We start from the raw sequence: 23218 nt of genomic DNA, 5'->3' as shown, positions 1-23218 counted from the left end.
TTACATCGCCGAAGTCAAGGATCGGTAGGATAGTCAGTTTTACAACAGTATGTTTGGCAGCATGAGTGAAGGAGGCTTTGTTTGCGAAATAGGAAGCCGATTCTAAATTTAATTTTGGATTGGAGATGTTTAATTTGAGTCTGGAAAGAGAGTTTATAGTCTAGCCAGACACCTAGGTATTTGTAGTTGTCCACATATTCTAAGTCAGAACCATCCAGAGTAGTGATGCTAGTTGGGCGGGCGGGTGTGAGCAGCAATTGGTTGAAAAGCATGCATTTAATTTTACAAGCGTTTAAGAGCAGTTGGAGGCCACGGAATGAGTGTTGTATGGCATTGAAGCTCGTTTGGAGGTTTGTTAACACTGTCTAAAAATGGCCAGATGTATACAGAATGGTGTCGTCTGCGTAGAGGTGGATCAGGAAATCACCAAGAGCGACATCGTTGATATATACAGAGAAAAGAATCGGTCCGAGAATTGAACCCTGTGGTACCCCCATAGAGACTGCCAGAGGTCTGGACAACAAGCCCTCCGATTTGACACACTGAACTCTATCTGAGAAGTAGTTGGTGAACCAGGTGAGGCAGTCATTTTAAAAACTAATGCTGTTGAGTCTGCCGATAAGAATACGGTGATTGACAGAGTCAAAAGCCTTGGCCAGGTCGATGAAGACGGCTGCACAGGACTGTCTTTTATTTATGGCGGTTATGATATCGTTTAGTACCTTGGGCGTGACTGAGGTGCACCCATGACCAGCATCGGAAACCGGATTGCACAGAGGAGAAGGTATGGTGGGATTCGCAATGGTCAGTGATCTGTTTGTGAACTTGGCTTTCGAAGACTTTAGAAAGGCAGGGCATGATGGATATAGGTCTATAACAGTTTGGGTCTAGAGTGTCACCCCTTTGAAGAGTGGAATGACCGCGGCAGCTTTCCAATCTTTAGGGATCTCGGACGATACGAAAGAAAGGTTGAACAGACTGGTAATAGGGGTTGCAACAATGGCGTGGATAGTTTTAGAAATAGAGGGTCCAGATAGTCTAGCCCAGCTGATTTGTACGGGTCCACGTTTTGCAGCTCTTTCAGAACATCTGCTATCTGGATTTGGTTGGAGAAGCTGTGGAGGCTGTGGCAAGTAGCTGCGGGGGGTGCAGAGCTGTTGGCCGTGGTTGGGGTAGCCAGGAGGAAAGCATGGCCAGCCGTAGAGAAATGCTTGTTGAAATTCTAGATTATCGTGGATTTATCGGTGGTGACAGGGTTTCCTAGCCTCAGTGCAGTGGGCAGCTGGGAGGAGGTTCTCTTATTCTCCATGGACTTTACAGTGTCCTATAACTTTTTGGAGTTAGAGCTACAGAATGCAAATTTCTGTTTGAAAAAACTAGCCTTTGCTTTCCTAACTGACTGCGTCTATTGGTTCCTGACTTCCCTGAACAGTTGCATATCGCAGGGACTATTCGATGCTAGTGCAATCTGCCACAGGATGTTTTTGTGCTGGTCGAGGGTAGTCAGGTCTGGAGTGACCCACGGGCTATATCTGTTCTTAGTTCTACAAAAGGGGCATGCTTATTTAAGTTGGTGAGGAAATTACTTTTAAAGAACGACCAGGCATCCTCTACTGACTGGATGATGTCAATATCCTTCCAGTTCGATTAGAAAGGCCTGCTCACAGAAGTGTTTTAGGGAGCATTTGACAGTGATGAGGGATGGTCGTTTGACCGCGGATCCATAACGGATGCAGGCAATGAGGCAGTGATCGCTGAGATCCTGATTGAAAACAGCAGAGATGTATTTGGAGGGCAAGTTGGTCAGGATAATATCTATGAGGGTGCCCATGTTTATGGATTTGGGGTTGTACCTGGTGGCTTCCTTGATAATTTGTGTGAGATTGAGGGCATCTAGCTTAGATTGTAGGACTGCCGGGGTGTTAAGCATATCCCAATTTAGTTCACCTAACAGAACGAACTCTGAAGATAGATGGGGGCAGTCAATTCACATATGGTGTCCAGGGCACAGCTGGGAGCTGAGGGGGGTCTATATCAGGTGGCAACAGTGAGAGACTTATTTCTGCAGAGATTAATTTTTAAAATAAGAAGCTCAAGCTGTTTGGGCATAGACCTGGAAAGTATGACATAACTTTGCAGGCTATCTTTACAGTAGATTGCAAAGCCTCCCCTTTTGGCAGTTCTATCTTGACGGAAAATGTTGTAGTTGGGGTGGAAATCTCAGAATTTTTGGTGGCCTTCCTAAGCCAGGATTCAGACACGGCAAGGACATCAGGGTTGGTGGAGTGTGCTAAAGCGGTGAGTAAAACAAACTTAGGGAGGAGGCTTCTAATGTTAGCGTGCATGAAACCAAGGCTTTTACAGTTACAGAAGTCAACAAATGAGAACGCCTGGGGACATGCATGGCCTCTGATAACTTCCACATCACCCAAGGAACAGAGGAGGAGTAGGATGAGGGTACGGCTAAAGGCTATCAAAACTGGTCATCTAGTGCGTTGGGGACAGAGAATAAAAGGAGCTTATTTCTAGGCATAGTAGGATAGATTCAGGGCATAATGTACAGACAGAGGTATGGTTGGATGCGGGTACAGTGGAGGTAAACCTAGGCATTGAGTGACGACAAGAGAGGTTGCATCTCTGGACGCACTAGTTATGCTGGGTGAGGTGGGACAAAGGAGGTATCTGAGGCATGTTGAGTGGGACTAGGGGCTCCGCAGTGAACTAAAACAATGATAACAAACCTAAACAACAGTATACAAGGCAGTTTTGACATTAGTGAGAGTCATAAAGCGAGGCATAAAGCAATCACAGGTGTTGATTGGGAGAGCTAGCTAAGACAACAATGGGTAAGACAACAACAGCTAATCAGAGAAAACAACAACAACCGGTAAAATGGCGATGATTGGGCAGAGAGGGTCAGTTAACTACATACGGCCTGAGTTCGAGGCTGGGGCCAACAGATAAACAAAATACACAAAATGGAGTACCATGATTAATGAACAGTCCAGCAGGCATCAGCTATGTAGCCAAGTGATCATAGGGTCCAGCAATGGATGAAACAGGGAAGCCGCTAGGTAGTCGTTACTACGCTAGCAAGCGAGAGACACAGCGTTCAAAAAAAGTTAGCAGGCTGGGGCTAGTAGAAGCGTCTGCTCCGATGTCCGGCAAAGGCCGGTTGGGGGCACAATGGATGGAATTATGTCGGCAGACAAGTCGTGATGGAGTGACGGGGCTCCGTGTCGACAAAGGGTCCAGGCCAGTTGGCAAAAGAGGTATTGTAGCTGGAGTAATTTTGTTTGCTAGCCAGGAGATGTGCCTGGCTCGCGGCTAACTGATGCTAGCTTCAAGACAAGGGCGTTAGCCACTATAGCCACTCGGTAGCAGCTAGCTAGCAGCAATGATCTGATGCAAAGGTCCAGAGCTTACGGCAGGAATCCGGTGGTGCAGTGGATTCTAGTCGTGTTAGTGAAGAGTTCGGGAGGCATCAGCTATGTAGCAAACTTATTATAGGGTCCACTGAGCAGGCCGGGAGATGGGCCTGGCTCAAGGCTAGCTTCGGGGCTGGGCCACTCGGTGGCACTAGTTAGCTGCGATAATCTGGAGTAATGGTCCAGGACTTATGGCAGGAATCCGGTGTTGTAGTGGAGAAAAACTGTCTGGCAGATTGGCAGGCTGGCAAGTATTATCCAGGCTAAAAGCGGCTGGTGTCTGTGCTAAAGGTAAAGGCCACTAGCAGTGGCTAACAATGAATAAATAGCTAGTAGCTAATTAGCTGGTTAGCTTCTGATGGATAGCTTCTGATGGAGGTTCTGGCTATAAGGTCTAAAAATAGCAGATCGTATCACATTGGGTGAGGCGGGTTGCCGGAAGGTATATTTAATTTAAAAAAATGGAAAAAGAGATTGAAAATATATTGAATTATATACAAAAAGACGAAAAATACAAAATGTACACGGGAGAACGACAAACAACGTCTGCATTGCTACGCCATCAAAGTCATCATTGGCGTCATGATGAAATCCCTGAACGGTTTCCTTCCTCTCCGGCAACTGGGTTAGGAAGGGCGCCTGTATCTTTGTAGTGACTGGGTGTTTTGATACAAAATCCAAAGTGTAATTAATAACTTCACCATGCTCAAAGGGATATTCAATGCCTGCTTTTTAAAATGTGTCCCCATCTACCAATAGGTGTCCTTCTTTGTGAGGCATTGGAAAACCTCCCTGGTATTTGTGGTTGAATCTGTGTTTGAAATTCACTGCTCGACTGAGGGCCCTTACAGATAATTGTGTTGGATACAGAGATGAGGTAGTCATTCAAAAATAATGTTAAGCACTATTATTGCACACAGATTGAGTCTATGCAAATTATATGACTTGTTAAACACATTTTTATTCCTGAACTTATTTAGGCTTGCCATAACACAGGGGTTGAATACTTATTGACTCAAGACATTTCAGTTTTTAGTTTTGAATACATTTGTAAAAATTTCAAAAAACATAATTCTACTTTGACGTCATTGAATATTTTGTGTACATAATTCCACTTTGAATCCATTTTCAATTCAGACTGTAACACAACAAAATGTGGAAAAAGTCAAGGGGTGTGAATACTTGGGGCTCTTCCATACATATAAACAACGGCCACATCTCTCCTCTCTGCAGTGCATGGTTGGTAGCAGATGGTACACAGAGAAACATATCATCTGTCAAATCAAGTTCAGCTCCGTTTTGATCAATGTTTGCGCTTGGCCGAGCCTGTATTCACTCTGTGTGTGGCCATTCAATATGCTACAAAACACACAGACACAGGACTAAAAGGCAGCGAGCGTCTATCCCGTTTTCAAGCCTCATGACATGGTAACACAGATGCTCTGTGTTTTGTTTAAGCATCTTGTTAATCTGGTTAAGAAACTGTTATTGGTACAGATATTGGATGTTATTATGGTATAAGATATTTTATTTAACTAGGCAAGTCAGTTAAGAACAAATTCTTATTTACAATGACAGCCTACTCTGGCCAAAACCGGACAACGCTGGGCCATTTGTGCACCGCCCAATGGGACTCCCAATCACAGCCAGATGTGATACAGCCTGGATTCAAACCAGTTACTATAGTGACACCTCTTGCACCTAGATGTAGTGCCTTAGACCGCTGTGGCACCCGGGAGCCTTGCTGGTTACATCAGTTGAATACCAAACCATATCAAATTGACATTACAGCATACTTATTATAGTTACTCGTGATTTTAAAACCTCTGTGCCCATCAATTATGTATGCATCAAATTCATAGATTTTGTCTGGGCTATGTTCTTTGATGATTTGGACCTCTTTTTACAACATCAGAAATGTGTGAGGGAGGGATGTGTGTCAGTGAGGGAATACAGTGCAGCCATTTTGATAAATGACTGTGTGCAGGGAGCCATTGCTGCTTTGCTAATGAGATTTCAAGGATTTGAAAGTGTATCATAAATATATGACGCATGCAAAAAATCGAATATGACTCACTTCTGGTGGCTTTAATGCCATTATATAGAAACAAATCAAATTCACCCCCTTGTCACCTTGACATCAATGAAAAAAAATGAAGCCAGTATGCATTTGTGCATAATGCCTGAAGCAGTCAATCACTCTGCGTTTTATGGAGACTCAGACGACAGTGACAGGTGTGCATTATTAACGCCTTCCTGCTCTTCATGACTGGTGATAACAGCACCTGCGACAGTGATTCTCCTGGGCCTGTAATTTCACACATCATTTTCAAGCATAAAGCTTGCATGGCAAGTAGTTTGAAAATGTAAACATAGTTGGCTTTTCAGAGAGAGCAAGCGCAACCATCTGCCCTACTATTGTTCTGAAGGATCATGCCAGCCCACCTATTCCCTAATTACCCTCTGGACATGCCCCCTCACCTGCCAACTTTGTTTGGTTAGCATGTTTGTTATACTTGTACATTTCTCCTTAGTTATGGCACTTTGTCTTCTATGTAAATGTGTTGTATCTACCTCTCAGTGGAGGCTACTGAGGGGAGGACGGCTCAAAATAATGTCTGGAATGTATTTTGATACCATTCCACTAATTCTGCTCCTCCGCCACTACCACAAGCCCATAACTTTTATCACAAACTAACCTACCTGCTTTATAAGCCATCAAATCTCCATCCTACTTCTTGTGTCCTGGTGCTGGGGTTGATTGTTAGTTAATAAATACCCTGAGCTGGAAACCTTGTCTCCAACAATGATGCACCATAGTGGCAACATCACTCCTTACCTAGCCTACTGATACAGTCCACCCTAGTCATTTTCTTTAATTATGGAATTACAATGATTGCTATTTTTAACAAAGAAATTAAAGTTAACGCAAGCATTCATTTTTGTAAATATTATCTGGAGAATTTGTTTAACAATTACTCCTATGAATACACACAGATACACAAAAAAAGGGGTCTTATTCAATGGATTTTGACGACACATAATTTCATTTGAACAGACGTTCATTCCTGCACAGTGTAGCCATCTAAATTGCTAAAGGACCTCGGCCAGTTCTTTGTCAGCCTGAGTGATGAGATTTCCTCCCCGCAGCGGCAGTGTTGATGAGGGGGGAGGTGCTTTCCAGACATGAGAGGTATTTCTGCACACACCAGCACAATTCAGGCCACTTCTATATTACTGGGGAGGGCATCTACGCCTTTGGCGGGTCACAAAGGTCAGGCTATGGACCACTGCTTTCGGGCAGGCAGGCAATGTCAGTGCAGAAATACCCTCCCCTGGAATAGCGTTGCATTTCATTACAGCGTGTCTGTCACCACTTAGGAATTCACAGTGGAACAAAATAGAGATCAGGCTGATGGAGTATTGTACATGTTTAAATGTTTTATATTTAAGCAATAAGGCCCGAGGGGGTTGTGGGATATGGCCAAGCTTCACCGTAGGGATGGTGCAAGGTTTCCACCAGACGTGACACTTGACATTCAGGCCATCTGGTTTCTTATGGTCTGAGATTCCTTTAGGAGCCTTTTGACAAACTTCAAGCGGTCTGTCATGAGCCTTTACTGAGGAGTGGCTTCCGTCTGGCCACTCTACCATAAACCCAGAGGGTTGGAGCAATGAGAGAGGTGGTATTTTTCCTACTTTTTTCCATTAGTGAGTCGCATTTCTTTACACATTTATCTGTATCCACATATAGAGATAAGCAAGGCAATATGTACTGACAATAGGCAGGTGCAAGATAATATATGCCTCCGGCCTGCACAAAGCAGCCTCAGCACGTCTAGCTAATGGCTGTGGACATATGGAGAGACATCATTGCCCAAGCCTTGAACACACCACTCTCTTTATCATTTCTAAGTGGGAGACATGAAACACATTTATTATTCTGCTGGACAGCTTTGAAGGCAGTGTGGCAGTGTGTTACTGAAGGCCAGCCACTGATAGTGAGTAGAGACTGAGAGGGGGCGTGCTGAATGGTGGTCCTAAGGGAATTGAATACAGTCGGTTGATTTTGCCCATTAGGTTTCTTCCATCAAAGCAATATATTCATGAGCTGGCTTGCGGGCCAATGTTATCGTGACCTTCTTCCATCTTAATTGCCCCGGTGGCAAAAGCATTAATTGCAGTGACATTTGTCAGGTGATGTCTATTTCTCTGGCGTTTTTTCCCTCCCTTTCTCTTTCTTCCCCCCAACATGGCTCTTTATGTTGTGTCCTATTTGCTGCTAGTGGGGCCGCAATGCATGCTGGATAATCTGGAGGAGGAAATCGTCCCCAAGAGGAATATAATTCCGACGGAGCCGTGCGAGTGTTAGCGAGCCTGCCAATGGTGTGCTACAGTTCGAGACAGTTTCTATGGCAACGCTCAGAAAAGGTGGTAAAAGAGAGGATGAGATGAATAAAGGCAAAAAGCAGAAGGGGTATTAGGAGGGTAATCGATGTCATAGAGCAAAACAACGCCATATCATATACTCATATACTCTGTCCTGCAACCATGTTGGACATCACACCCCTGCTGTATGTGGTTAAGTGGGCATCTCATATAGTGTAAGGCTATTGATACCAGCTAAACGAATGCCGCTGACATGATGTGCTGTCGACTTCACAACTGGTCTGTGCAGTTTCCATTCAGAACCGCAATCTGACATTAAATGACTGTTTATTTTGAACAGTGAGTGACTCTAATATATGCAGTAGACAGAGCTTACACAAACCATGACCTGGAAGAAGTCAGCCTTCAGCTGGCACTACTATCTCACCTACTGTGAGTAACACAGAACACAGCAACTCTCTATGGAGCAGTTGAGTAACACAGTACACAGCAACTCTCTATGGAGCAGTGTGGCAAGATGAACCCGAATGGACTTATGGCCAGTTTAGGACTTTGTAATAACCATGTTCAGACAATCTAAACAAACAAAGCGTAAAACCGAGCCTCATTCCATGCCTATAAGGTCAGGCTGAACATCAACCATGCTAGAGCATAGATGCCCCACAGCAGCAGTGGGCTAGGGCCGAGCAGAGCTGTGATTAGCTAGTAAGCTCTGTACAGCCGGCTCTTTCTATCTCCAGTCATGCAAACAGAATAGGAGCCAAAGTTCTGAGCCACATCCACTGGATGCAACTGCCGCTTGTGTAGCCAGCGAACCAAGTCAGGTGAAACAGAGGCTAATCAAGAGCACTTTCTCCTGACGGACGATGACTTAAACGCTGTGTGGACATAAATGGGGATCTGAGTTTGAAAGAACAAGCAGACTTGGTTTCTGAGTATTGTCTGTTGTGGTTAAGCAGTCAAGGGCTCAAGTCCAGGGGTCCATGAGTGTTAGTCAGAGCCAAACAGGCTGTTTGTTGCCTCTCCCATCTTGTTTTTCTTCATTATGGTCATTTGTTTAAGTAATTAGCTACTAATAGCAGGTTTGTTGTCTGTCAATGGAAGCTTGTACAAAATAATTCATTCCCTAGTCGAATCCGTAAAAACATTCTTACCACAACTTAAACTGTAGTAACAATATTGTTATTAGTAATGATGAATAAAAACTCGTAATTATTTATAATACAAATAGGCTACTACTATGTTCTATCATTACTGAACTTCTGCATGTATTTCAGTCTTAAAAAAGATTAGTAGTAGATTTGCATTATCATGATTATCATAGCTATAGGTTTACTTTTATTACGTTATCACTGTTATTATAACATTTTTTACAGTGTGAGTCATCGATACAGTAAACGAAGGCCATGAATGTGAGCCGGAACAAAGAAAAGGAGTAGCATACATAATAGGATTCTCCCCCAACCAACACGCCCGCCCACCTCTGCTGCATTTCTTCCTACATCACCCTGTCACTCCAAGACTGTCTGGTTACCACGACAACGGCACCTGCCAGTGAAGATGTCGAGCCTGAGAATCTCTCTCCTCAACCAGGCTGTCTTGTCCTTGTGCACAATTGAATAGAATCAATCTTATCATACTGTAGGTGTAGGTTAAGAATCAACATGGCTCTTACAGTAGGGCAGTACCATGGGCGCGTTCAAGGTGTTGATGAATGTCTAAACCGCTATTAAGTATTTTGCTAGTATAAAATGCAATAGAATAATAGCCATAGGCTACGGATTAACAATGAGGCCTTGCTCAGGTTGTTGGAACCTACCTATTATTATGGTCAATTTCGTCCAAAACATATAGTCAAACACAGGTGTTTAATGAAAACTAGTTCTTATACGTATGAAGCAGTATAAGGGACATTTTCCATCTTACATGAAATACATCACCACAGCCCCATTTTCCAATAATGGAGGAACCCACTTCCATGGATTGAGCATGGGGTCAGACCAGCCCATACTGACAGAGATGGAGCTTTTGGGGTCAAAAGGCCAGGTAATATACTGTCATTCCAAAACACTTTGATTGACCCAAGTAGGAGGAGCATTTACAATTTCATCCAAAATGAAACCCAGAACATCAATTATTCAGATATTGTAAACGGGGGAAGAAGTCGTGCACTGATCAAATGCTTATACTCTAATGGTAAAGTTATGTGTGGTTTCCAGACACAGATGTTTCTCTTCTTTCAAAATGGTGACTGTCATGACAGGTGGACACATGCTAAGCTTACAGAAGGATTGTCCTCGCATGGGGAAATATCATAGAGCAGAGTGTTTTTTTTTGATTGAGCTACCACATAGCTTACACAGCATTGTCAGCACATACAATAGCTAGCACAACATAGTTAGTAGGCCTTCTTAGCTAGAACATTGCTAACGTTACAGCTAATGCTAACAGCACAGATCTTTGCTAGCCTGGAACTGACTGGCCATCCCAGCTTAGGGAATGGACTGTAAAGGCTAGTCTGATTCTATCAGTTTGTCACAGCTGGGATTGACTATTCTGTACATGCTCTCTAAGTGAAGAATCAATATGGTGTTATCATCAGAGTTGACTGGAATTCACTTGCCAAAAAGCCTCTCAGCGACAGCCTTTGACTCGGTGCACAAGTTCTTAAAAGACCCAGACGCAAAACGATCTATCTCTCTGAGGACACGTCCTTCAGAAGTGACCACAACATTTTGTTTTCATCAATTACATGGGTGTATTACATGTCAGATGTAAAGGGAGATATGCGCATGGTAAAAACCACTAAAGAAGATTGCATAATCTTAGTGACACGCCCTGGGCCTTTTGTTTATACAAGCCTACAACAAGAAGGGAAAGGCTTTTGCTAGCTATAGCTGTCTCTACAGATTCTAAAACCATACATGGGTCCCAATGACAGACATACGATCAAATCACATCAAATGTTATTTGTCACACTCGCCGAATACAACAGGGGAAATGCTTACTTACTACAAGCCCTTAACTTCTTATGGCTGGGAGCAGTATTGAGTAGCTTGGATGAATAAGGTACCCAGAGGTGCCCAGAGTAAACTGCCTTCTACTCAGTCCCAGAAGCATAGATATGCATATTATTAGTATATTTGGATAGAAAACACTCTGAGGTTTCTAAAACTGTTTGAATGATGTCTGTGAGTATAACAGAACTCACATGGCAGCCAAACACCTGAGAAAAAAAATCCAACCAGGAAGTGGGAAATCTGAGGTTTGTAGTTTTTCAACTCATTCCCTATTGAAGATACAGTGGGATATTGGTCATATTGCACTTCCTAAGGCTTCCACTAAATGTCAACAGCCTTTAGAACCTTGTTTGATGCTTCGACTGTGAAGTGGGGGCGAATGAGAGGGGAATGAGTCAGAGGTTTGGCAGAGAGCCACAAGCATAGTCTCGCGGGCTCATGTGAGAGCCAGCTCTGTTCCATTGCATTTCTACAGACAAAGGAATTCTGCAGTTGGAAAATTATTGAAGATTTATGTTAAAAACATCCTAAAGATAGATTCTATACTTTGTTTGACATGTTTCTACGACCTGTAATATAACTCTTTGGACTTTTCGTCCGTACTTTCCGCTGGACTTGCACGCGCGTTGTGAGATTTGTTTACCAAACAGGCTAACAAAAGGAGGTATTTGGACATAAATGATGAACTTTATCGAACAAATCAAACATTTATTGTGGAACTGGTATTCCTGGGAGTGCATTCTGATGAAGATCATCAAAGGTAAGTGAATATTTAAATGCTATTTCTGACTTCTGTTGACTACACAACATGGCGGATATTTGTTTGGCTTGTTTTGGTCTCTGAGCGCTGTACTCAGATTATTGCATGATTTGCTTTTTCGGTAAAGCTTATTTGAAATCTGACACAGCGGTTGCATTAAGGAGAAGTTTATCTAAAGTTCCATTCATAACACTTGTATTTTCATCAACATTTATGATGTGTATTTCTGTAAATTGATGTGGCTCTCTGCAAAATCACTGGATGTTTTTGGAACTACTGAACATAACGCGCCAATGTATACTGAGATTTGTTTATATAAATATGAACTTTATCAAACAAAACATACATGTATTGTGTAACAGGAAGTCCTATGAGTGTCATCTGATGAAGATCATCAAAGGTTAGTGATTCATTTCTCTATTTCTGCTTTTTGTGACTCCTCTCTTTGGCTGGAAAAATGGCTGTGTTTTTCTGTGAATAGACACTCACCTAACATAATCGTTTGTGGTGCTTTCGCCGTAAAGCCTATTTGAAATCGGACACTGTGGTGGGATTAACAAGAAGTGTATCTTTAAAATTGTGTAAAATACTTGTATGTTTGAGGAATTTTAATTTATGAGATTTCTGTTGTTTGAATTTGGCACCCTGCACTTTCACTGGCTGTTGTCATATCGATCCCATTTGCGGGGTCTCAGCCATTAGAGGTTTTAATCAACAATGCAGTTTTAAGAAAATAAGAGACAAGAAAAACAAACAATTAGTTAAAGAGCGGCAGTAAATAACAATAGCAGGGCTATATACAGGGGGTACCGATACAGAGTCAATTTGCGGGGGCACTGGTGTCGGGGTAATTGAGGTAATATGTACATGCAGGTAGAGTAATTAAAGTGACTATGCATAGATAATAACAGAGAGTAGCAGCAGCATATAAGAGGGGGATAGCCAGTTGATTAGATGTTCAGGAGTCTTAAAGCTTGGGGCTAGAAGCTGTTTAGAATCCTCTTGGACCTAGACTTGGTGCTTCGGTACCACTTTTCGTGCGGTAGCAGAGAGAACAGTCTATGACTAGGGTGGCTGGATTCTTGAACAATTTTTAGGGCCTTCCTCTGACACCTCCTAGTATAGAGGTCCTGGATGGCAGGAAGCTTGGCCCCGGTGATGTACTGGGCCGTATGCACTACCCTTTGTAGTGCCTTGCAGTCGGAGGCCAAGCAGTTGCCATACCAGGCAGTGATGCAACCCGTCAGGATGCTCTCGATGGTGCAGCTGTAAAACCTTTTGAGGATCTGAGGACCTACACCAAATCTTTTCAGTCTCCTGAAGGGGAATAGGTTTTGTTGTACCCACTTCACGACTGTCTTCGTGTGCTTGGACCATGTTAGTTTGTTGGTGATGCCAAGGAACGTGAAGCTCTCAACCTGCTCCACTACAGCCCCATCGATGAGAATGGGGTGTGCTCGCTCCTCTTTTTCCTGTAGTCCACAATCATTTCCTATTGTCTTGATCATGTTGTGGGAGAGGTTGTTGTCCTTGCACCACACGGTCAGGTTTCTACCCTATAGGGCGTCTCATTGTTGTCAGACAACTTAATGATGGTGTTGGAGTCATGTCTGGCTGTGCAGTCATGAGTGAACAGGGAGTACCGGACAGGACTGAGCACGCACCCCTGAGGGGCCCCCGTGTTGAGGATCAGCGTGGCGGATGTGTTGTTACCTACCCTCACCACCTGGGCGCGTGTCCATCAGGAAGTCCAGGATTCATTTGCAGTGGGAGGTGTTTAGTCTCAGGTTCCTTAGCTTAGTGATGAGCTTTGAGGGCACTATTGTGTTGAACGCTGAGCTGTCGTCAATTAATAGCATTCTCACATAGGTTTTCCTTTTGTCCAGGTGGGAAAGGGCAGTGTGGAGTACAATAGAGATTGCATCCTCTGTGGATCTGTTGGGGTGGTATGCAAATTGGAGTGGGTCTAAGGTTTCTGGGATAATGGTGTTGATGTGAGCATTTCATGGCTACAGATGTGAGTGCTACGGGTCGGTAGTCATTTAGGCAGGTTACCTTAATGTTCTTGGGCACAGGGACTATGGTGGTCTGCTTGAAACATGTTGGTAATACAGGCGCAGACAGGGAGATGTTGAAAATGTGAGTGAAGACATTTGCCAGTTGGTCAGCGCATGCTTGGAGTACACATCCTGGTAATCCATCTGGCCCTTTTGAATGTTGACCTGTTTAAAAGTCTTACTCACATCGGCTGCGGAGAGCGTGATCTCACAGTCATTTCATGCATGTTTCAGTGTTACTTGCCTCGAAGGGAGCATAGAAGTTATTTAGCTCGTCTGGTAGGCTCGTGTCACTGGGCAGCTCTCAGCTGTGCTTCCCTTTGTAGTCTGTAATAGTTTGCAAGCCTTGCCACATCTGACATGCATCAGAGCCGGTGTAGTACGATTCAATCTTAGTCCTGTATTGACGCTTTGACTGTTTGATGGTTCGTCGGGGGCATAGCGGGATTTCTTATAAGCTCCTTGAAAGCAGCAGCTCTACCCTTTAGCTCAGTGCAAATTGTGCCTGTAATCCATGGTTTCTGGTTGGGGTATGTACGTACAGTCACTAGATAGACCAACCCTATGGTATGTAACCTAAGGGGGTCTCCTAGCGACTATTACAGTAAGGATGAGTCAAAAGAGGAGGTTAGCATTACACCATCAACCAATGAATTTACAATGGAAAGAGGTGGTAGGCTACCATGGGTAGAAGGGATGACATTTCCTATAGTTTAGGTGACAGAGGTCAACAATATCCCACTATAGCCTCTATGGATAAGAGATCTTCCATTGCATTCTGAATGACGTACATTCATTGTGAGCAAGGCAAGCCTTTGTTCACATTGGCTAATTATGTCAATGACTTTGGCTTGGAGTTTAAAGGCACTGCCTCAGAGATTGTATCTGAAGCAGCGTCATCAGCAGCAACATTTCAGCGTCCATTACAGGAAAGAATGTGTTCAGTGAAAATGGAAGGAAGGCCATTATTAACTGCAGGAGATTTGCGTTCCTTCCTACCAATGTTTGGGAATGTCAATTGCAGTAGGCTATATAGAGAGAAACTAGCAAACTGCTCAAATGTCTAGATGGTTGTTTTCTCAATTTAATAGACATGCATCTGAGCTGAGGTTCAGCAACCAACTGCCAAAATATTAGGAAAATAGAAATGTATATGATTAGGTGATATACATTTGTAATCTGAAAACATTGCTGAACTTGGATATTCCCTTGAGAGTGTCAAGAAATACACATCATCCTTAGGAAAAACAAATATATCATAGCTACTGTACTGTAACAAATGCCTCCCTCAAGAACCATGTCTTACAAAGAAATATATAATACCAATTCTTCATACTGATTCTCTGGGTTTGGTTGACCATGTCATTAGACACTCATAAAGTGAGTGTCACACAAAATTACCATCAAATTTCAACGTGAAGATGACAATCCACACGCAGAAAGGATGAATTTTGACTATACCAGCCAGAATATAGCATGAGCTTAAAGTATGGCAACTTGGTATGAACTTTGAACTCTTATTCACTAAAGAAGTGATACCTCCTAAACTGTTGCGTTAGTGCAGCAACTATAGACGTGGGCTAGGAGAGGAAGGACAGAGTATCCATTCTACCATGCACCAATTCACCACTAGACATTCTTCAGAGGACCAGAGATCCATGCTGGACCACCCCGCCTTCTATCTACGACCAATCTACCGAAGCGCAGCTCAGAGTAAATATTTATTGCATTTTCCTTTTTCAAATGGGCGGTTATTTAGACTGCATAAGATACTGCATTTACGATAGCATAGCTGCCTACAGCCCAATAGAGACACAAAACCTTTTTGCTCCTCAGTCTTCCCGCTCTTTCACTCAAACCCAATCCCCTTTCTTTGTGTAACCAGCCGTCATATCTGTTACGTCTGCTAGGGATGTTTTCCTATATGACTTAATTTGTAATCAATATATGATACATTCTGTGTATATGTAATTAATTCTGTGTGATTATTTAGGTATTTAGTAAATAAATAATTAAACCAAATTTTGTATAGCGGATTCAACTTCTTAGCCAGGGTTTGTGAAGATTACTAGGTCTTTAAGAGTTTACTCAGAAGATAACAGCTCTATAAACATTATTTCGTGGTGCCCCGACTTTTGAGTCAATTACATTTACATGATTAGCTTAATCAGGTATTATTAATTACAGAGAAATGATTTTATAGAGTAGCATGTCATATCACTTAATCCGGCATAGCCAAAGACATGACAATGGTCTCTTGGTGAGAAACTAACCTAATTGATTCATCATCCTTGTTGAATCTTAATTCCAGACTTCTTGTTTTCCTTACAAAGAATAAACAGTCCACCTCTTTCTAACCACATCAGGGTTCAGTTGTTTACCTTCATCAAATCTGGCGTGTCAGTTACACTATAGTGCCTTCAGGAAGTATTCAGACCCCTTGACTTATTCCACATTTTGCTATGTTACAGCCTTATTCTAAAAATGATTAAATCATTTTTCCACCTCATAAATCTACACACAAAACCCTATAATGACAAAGCAAAAACAGGTTTTTAGACATTTTTGCAAATTTAATACAAATAAAAAATGGAAATATCACATTTACATAAGTATTCAAACCCTTTACTCAGTACTTTGTTGAAGCAAATTTGGCAGTGATTACAGAGTCTTCTTGGATATGACGGTACAAGCTTGGCACACCTGTAATTGGGGAGTTTCTCCCATTCTTCTCTGCAGATCCTCTCAAGCTATGTCAGGTAGGATGGGGAGCATTGCTGCACAGCTATTTTCAGGTCTCTCCAGAGATGTTCGATCAGGTTCAAGCCCGGGCTCTGTTTGGGTCACTCAAGGACATTCAGAAGCCACTCCTGCATTGTCTTGGCTGTCTGCTTAGGATTGTTGACTGGGGCGAAGGTGAATCTTCGCACCCCCAGTCTGAGGTCCTGAGCACTCTGGAGGAGGTTTTCATCAAGGATCTCTCTCTGTACTTTGCTCCATTCATCTCTCCCTCAATCCTGCTTAGTCTCGCAGTCCCTGCCGCTGAAAAACATACCCATAGCATGATGCTGCCACCACCATGCTTCACCGTAGGGATAGTGCCAGGTTTCCTCTAGACGTGATGCTTGGCATTCAGGCCACAGTTCAATCTTGGTTTCATCAGACCAGAGAATCTTGTTTCACATAGTCTGAAAGTCTTTAGGTGCATTTTGGTGAACTCCAAGCGAGCTGTCGTGCCTTTTACTGAGGAGTGGCTTCCGTCTGATTGGTGGAGTGCTGCAGAGATGGTTGTCTCTCTGGAAGGTTCTCCCATCTCCACAGAGGAACTCTGGAGCTCTGTCAGTGTGACCATCAGGTTCTTTGTCACCTCCCTGACCAAGGCCCTTCTTCCCAGATTGTTCAATTAGGCCGGGCGGCCAGCTCTAGGAAGAGTCTTGGTGGTTCCCAACTTTTTACATTTAAGAATGATCGAGGCCACTGTGTTCTTGGGGACCTTCAATGCTGCAAAAAATGTGGTACCCTTCCCCAGATCTGTGCCTCGACACAATCCTGTCTTGGAGCTCTACGGACAATTTCTTCGACCTAATGGCCTGGTTTTTGCTCTGACATGGACTATCAACCTTATATAGACAGGTGTGTGCTTTTCCAAATCATGTACAATCAATTGAAATTAGCACAGGTGCTCCAATCAAGTTGTAGAAACATCTCCTGGATGATCAATGGAAACAGGATGCACCTAAGTTCAATTTTGAGTCTCATAGCAAAGGGTTTTTCTGTTTTTAATAGATTTACAAAAACATTTAAAAACCTGTTTTTGCTTTGTCATTATGGGTTATTGTGTGTAGATTGATGAGGAAAGAAAATGATTTAATCAATTTTAGAATAAGGCCGTAACGTAACAAAATATGCAAAAGGCCAAGGGGTCTGAATACTTTCCGAAGGCACTGTATATACAAAAGTATGTGGACACCCCTCCAAATAAGTGGATTAGGCTATTTCAGCCATACCCATTGCTGTCAGGTATATAAAATAGAGCACACAGCCATGCAATCTTCATTGACAAACATTGGTAGTAGAATGCCCTTACTGAAGAGCTCAGTGACTTTCAATGTGGCCCCGTCATAGGATGCTACCTTTCCAAGTCAGTTCGTCAAATTTCTGCCCTGCTCGAGCTGCCTTGGTCAACTGTAAGTGCTGTTATCGTGAAGTGGAAACGTCTAGGAGCAACTAATGCTCAGCCGCGAAGTGGTAGGCCATACAAGCTCACAAAAAGGGACCGCCGAATCCTTAAGAGCGTAAAAATCACCTTTTCTCAGTTGCAACACTCCAAACTGCCTCCGGAAGCAACGTCAGCACAAAAACTGTTCATCGGGAGCTTCATGAAATGGGTTTCCATGGTCGAGCAGCCGCACACAAGCCTAAGATCACCATGCGCAATGCCAAACATTGGCTGGAGTGGTGTAAAGCTCACATCTATTGGACTCTGAAGCAGTGGAAATACGGTCTCTGGAGTAATGAATCATGCTTCATCATCTGGCAGTCCGACAGAAAAATCTGGGTTTAGTGGATGCCAGGAAAACATGATCTGCTCCAATGCATAGTGCTAATGTCACGTTCTGACCATAGTTCTGTTATTTTATTCTTTGTTTTAGTATGGTCAGGGCGTGAGTTGGGGTGGGCAGTCTATGTTTGTTTTCCTATGTTGGTTTTTGTGTTCAGCCTAGTATGGTTCTCAATCAGAGGCAGGTGTTGTTAGTTGTCTCTGATTGAGAATCATACTTAGGTAGCCTGGGTTTCACTGTTCGTTTGTGGGTGTTTGTTTCCGTGTGAGTGTTTGTCGCCACACGGTACTGTTTCGGTTTTGTATATTTTCACTTCATCGTTGATTGTTTTTGTTTGAGTGTTCATTTGTCTTTATTAAAAACATTATGGACACTTTCCACGCTGCACCTTGGTCCTCCTCTCCTTCACCAGAAGAAAGCCATTACAGCTAACTGTAAAATTTGGTGGAGGAGGAATAATGGTCAGGGGCTGTTTTTCATGGTTCAGGCTAGGCCCCTTAATTCTAGTGAAGAGAAATCTTACTGCTACAGCACACAGTGACATTCTAAATGATTCTGTGCTTCCAACTTTGTGGCAACAGTTTGGGGAAGGCCCTTTTCTCTTTCAGCATGGCAATGCCCCCGTGCACAAAGCAAGGTCCATACAGAAATGATTTGTTGAGATCGGTGTGGAAGAACTTGACTGGCCTGCATAGAGCCCTGACATCAACCCCATAAAACTCCTTTGGGATGAAATGTAATGCCGACTGCGAGCCAGGCCTAATCGCTCAACATCAGTGTCCGACCTTACTAATGCTCTTGTGGCTGAATGGAAGCATGTCCCCACATAAATGTTCCAACATCTAGTAGGAAGCCTTCCCAGAAGAGTGGGGGCTGCTATAGCAGCAAAGGGGGTGGGAAAAACTACATATTAATGCTCATAATGGTGGAATGATACGAGCAAGTGGTCATGTAGTGTAGTAGCCCATCCCTTCCCCTAAATAATCATCACACTATATAACATTATGTAAGCGCCTTCCATGTTGAGGCCTTTTAAAGCCTGGCAATGCTTAGTTTCCAGGCCTAAAGGGGCTATGAATCGATGGTCTGTTTAACCTGGCAGTTCTCTCGGTGGTCAAGTTCAGTTCCATTGGGCAGTTTTGTCCAGACAGTGTCCAGACAGCTCAGAACATCATGGCATACAGTTTCGCAACTAGTTCACCAACTGCAGTGGGGAAGTGAAAACTGAGAAAATAGCATTGGATTCCTGGATCTTGTTGTGAATGCTTGATATGAGACATATGTAACCGGTCTGAAATGGCTGGCTAGTTAGCGGTGCACACTAGTGGCATTTCAATCGGTGAAGTCACTCGCTCTGAGACCTTGAAGTAGTTGTTTCCCTTGCTTTTGTGTAGCGATAGGTAACAACCCTTCATGGGAGGCAGTTGTTGATATGTGCAGAGGGTCCCAGGTTGGGGCAAGGACAGGGACGGAAGCAATACTGTTACACATACACCGATGGCAACAGAACTAATAGGGCACAGCCACACCCTAGTTGTATGATAGAAGCCACTCACAGGATAATCAAAGCCATGGCCACAGTGGGTGGCCAGTCCCTAAGAGACTCATTAGAGTAGGATCTGTACTGATTACCATTGTGTGTCTACAGTGAGAGCAATGATTTAAAAAATAGGTCTTAAAATGTCTTCTCTACTTCTGGGTTTACACATTATTATTCATGTAGTATTGTGCTGTATGTGGCTACTAATTTCCTTTGCATACAATATCGATTTTTCTAACGAGGTGTGATGTAATTTTACACAAATGGCACAAAAATTATATTTTACACTGATGAGGTTCCAGTGATTGATTCAAACCGACAAAAATAACCTAATTTTATTAACTTTTTGTGTGTGCATGCATTCTAATGTAAATTCGTACATTTTGTAATCCACAGGCTACAAAATAAGGACAGACACACACGCAGCCTCCTGCGCATTAGCCAGTACAGCTCTAAATGTCTATCCACCATTCTCAATAATCAAGTGTAGGCCGTATATCTCTGGAATTTACCATATAGGCCTAGTAAAAATGTAATTGCTTAAAACAGCATGCATTGTTGTTAAACATTGTGCATATCCATTTGGCCCTACATTGCTCAGCCAAACAACTTACTAAAAACAACTGCAATTAGGAGTCCATCAATCACACAACAGCGATGGTCTACTGTTTTCTTCCATTGGCGACGTCAAATAGGCCACCACGTAGCTATGAAAATACACGAATCGATTTCAATGCAAAATATGTCCATGATTTATTGACGTCGAGAGGAGAGATGATCAGTTAGAGAAATAGCCTGCACATGTACCGTTTCGAAAGCATCACATTAGGTCAACTGGACAAGCCCACCTATTTCAATCGACCTTGTAATACATTTTCAGTACCTGCCTATACATTGGACAATCTGGGCTACAAATACATTTTTGCAGTGATGACTGAACATAAAATGCATTCAAGGTTAAAAGCGTCATGTGTATCTTCAAAAACAAACACTTCCATGCATCCGCCTGTTTTACATTGTATTCGCATCAGGACTATTCTCCCTCAGCTCGCAACGTAACCAACCCGACCAACCCGACCTCCATTTTCATGCAGAATCGTAAGAAACCGATAAAACAAACAATTCGTAGCTTTAAAATCTACGTTTCATGATGCATTCGTTGCTGGCATGTAAAATAATTATAATACATACAATTGTGCTTTATTCTTACCTCATTTCCCGAGCTGTGTTGATTTCAATGGGGTGTGGAATGAGACCTCGGGATTCTGTGGGAGTGATACTGAATTCGCCACTAGCAGATGCGTGTTACTGTTGTGATGCTAGTCTGTCACACACCACAACCCTCTCTCTCGCGCTCTCTCTCGCGCTCTCTCTCGCTGTCTCTCAATTTCACTAAAAACGCTATTTATTTGTCTTGGTACGCAATTTTGAATATAGAAAGTATTATAATGCGCTTCATACGTTCGGCGTAAAGACTGGTTAGCAAAATCTAAGCCTAAACTTTTAACTTGAACTTTAAACGTGTATATGGAAGTGCGGGAAAGCACACAGATGTCACATTTGGTTCCCACCTATAATGTGTGCATCTGTGAATCATAATACTGTGCACATTTTGGTCGTATCAAGGCTTAGTTTTGACATGTTCTGCTCAAAGCTTGCCAGGGGTTGCTGTCCATGGTGCTGAACAGGTGAATGGCGCCGCTGCCTTGCCAGGGGTTGCTGTTCATAGTGCTGAACAAGTGAATGGCGCCGCTGCCTTGCCATGGGTTGCTGTCCATGGTGCTGAACAGGTGAATGGTGCCGCTGCCTTGACAGAGGTTCCTGACCAGGGCAGTGGGGTGCTGAACGGACAGATCCCCTGAGTACTTTGCCAATCCAGGTATAATTTAGTTATTCAGTCACCTGACCCAACTCGTTGATGAATAATGAAGAAAGGCACATGACCCCGTTCATAATTGGTTAACCATGCGTCATTGTTTTGGAGGTGGGCGTTGCCTCTTATTCTTGTAATTTCTCAATTTACCACTGGAGGGAGACAACAGCTAATCTTTTGTGTCAGCTGCACCAAGAATGGCTGTCTGGGAAAATGTACAGACAGTGGCGCCATCCCCCTCACATCAGCGATGTTTTCTCAGTATATCGCAGTCAATGGGAAAATATGAGTGTCACAGGGTTAACGTTTTTCTTGTTCATCTCATGTCTGTCTCTCTCTCTCTCCACCTTTTTATTCCCACTCCTTTTCTTCTCTCTCCTCCCCCTTCTTTCAACCCACCCCCACCTTCTCTGTCTCTCTCTCCCCTCTCTACCCCATCCCTCACTCTCCCCTTTTCTCTATCTCCCTCCTCCTTCCATTCTCTCTCCTTCCTCTCTCTCCCATCCCTCTGGCGGATCCTGGCTGACTGGCGGCTCTGGCGGCTCCTTGCAGACTGGCGGCTCTGGTGGCTCCTTGCAGACTGGCGGCTCTGGCGGCTCCTTGCAGACTGGCGGCTCTGGCGGCTCCTTGCAGACTGGCGGCTCTGGCGGCTCCTTGCAGACTGGCGGCCCCTGGAGCTGGTGTAGTATGATTCAATCTTAGCCCTGTATTGATGCTTTGCCTGTTTGATGGTTCGTCGCAGGGCATTGCGGGATTTCTTATAAGCTTCCGGGTCCCGCAATTTGAAAGCGGCAGCTCTACCCTTTAGCTCAGTGCGAATGTTGCCTGTAATCCATGGCTTCTGGTTGGGGTATGTACGTACAGTCACTGTGGGGGGGGGGGGGGACGTCCTCAATGCACTTATTGATAAAGCCAGTGACTGATGTGGGGTACTCCTCAATGTCATCGGAAGAATCCCGGATCATGTCCCTGTCTGTGATAGCTAAGCAGTCCTGTAGATTAACATCTGCTTCATCTGACCATTTTTTTATAGACCGAGTCACTGGTGCTTCCTGCTTTAATTTTTGCTTGTAAGCAGGAATCAGGAGGATAGAGTTGTGGTCGGATGTACCAAATTGAGGGCGAGGGAGAGCTTTGTACGCGTCTCTGTGTGTGGAGTACAGGTGATCTAGAATTATTTTCCTCTGGTTGCACATTTAACATGTTGATAGAGATTTGGTAGAACTGATTTAAGTTTCCCTGCATTAAAGTCTCCAGGCCACTAGGAGCGCAGACTCTGGGTGAGTGGTTTCCTGTTTGCTTATTTCCTTATACAGCTGATTGAGTGTGGTCTTAGTGCTAGCATCTGTCTGTGGTGGTAAATAAACAGCCACGAAAAGTATAGCTGAGAACTCTCTAGGCAAGTAGTGTGGCCTCCAGTTTATCACAATATACTCAACTTCAGGCGAGCAAAATCTAGAGACTTCCTTAGATTTCGTGCACCAGCTGTTGTTTACAAATATTCACAGACCACCCCCTCTCGTCTTACTGGAGTGTGCTGTTCTATCCTGCCGGTGCAGCGTGTATCCCGCTAGCTGGATATCCATGTC

The 23218-nt window shown here is 43.5% G+C and overlaps 1 protein-coding gene across 1 annotated transcript in view; it reads right to left on the bottom strand.

Moving 5' to 3' along the window:
* LOC135524679 (adenomatous polyposis coli protein 2-like) overlaps positions 1-21052 on the bottom strand; it is a 50628-nt gene extending 29576 nt beyond the window's left edge. Inside the window, exon 1 of the mRNA XM_064952419.1 lies at positions 20967-21052. The gene's annotated coding sequence lies outside the window, so the exon portion shown is untranslated. The remainder of the gene's footprint in view (positions 1-20966) is intronic.
* Positions 21053-23218: the final 2166 nt, after the last annotated feature.

The sequence above is a fragment of the Oncorhynchus masou genome, chromosome 31 (assembly GCF_036934945.1).
Source record: "Oncorhynchus masou masou isolate Uvic2021 chromosome 31, UVic_Omas_1.1, whole genome shotgun sequence".
Lineage (NCBI taxonomy): Eukaryota > Metazoa > Chordata > Actinopteri > Salmoniformes > Salmonidae > Oncorhynchus > Oncorhynchus masou.
This window is presented reverse-complemented; position numbering and strand designations above follow the sequence as displayed.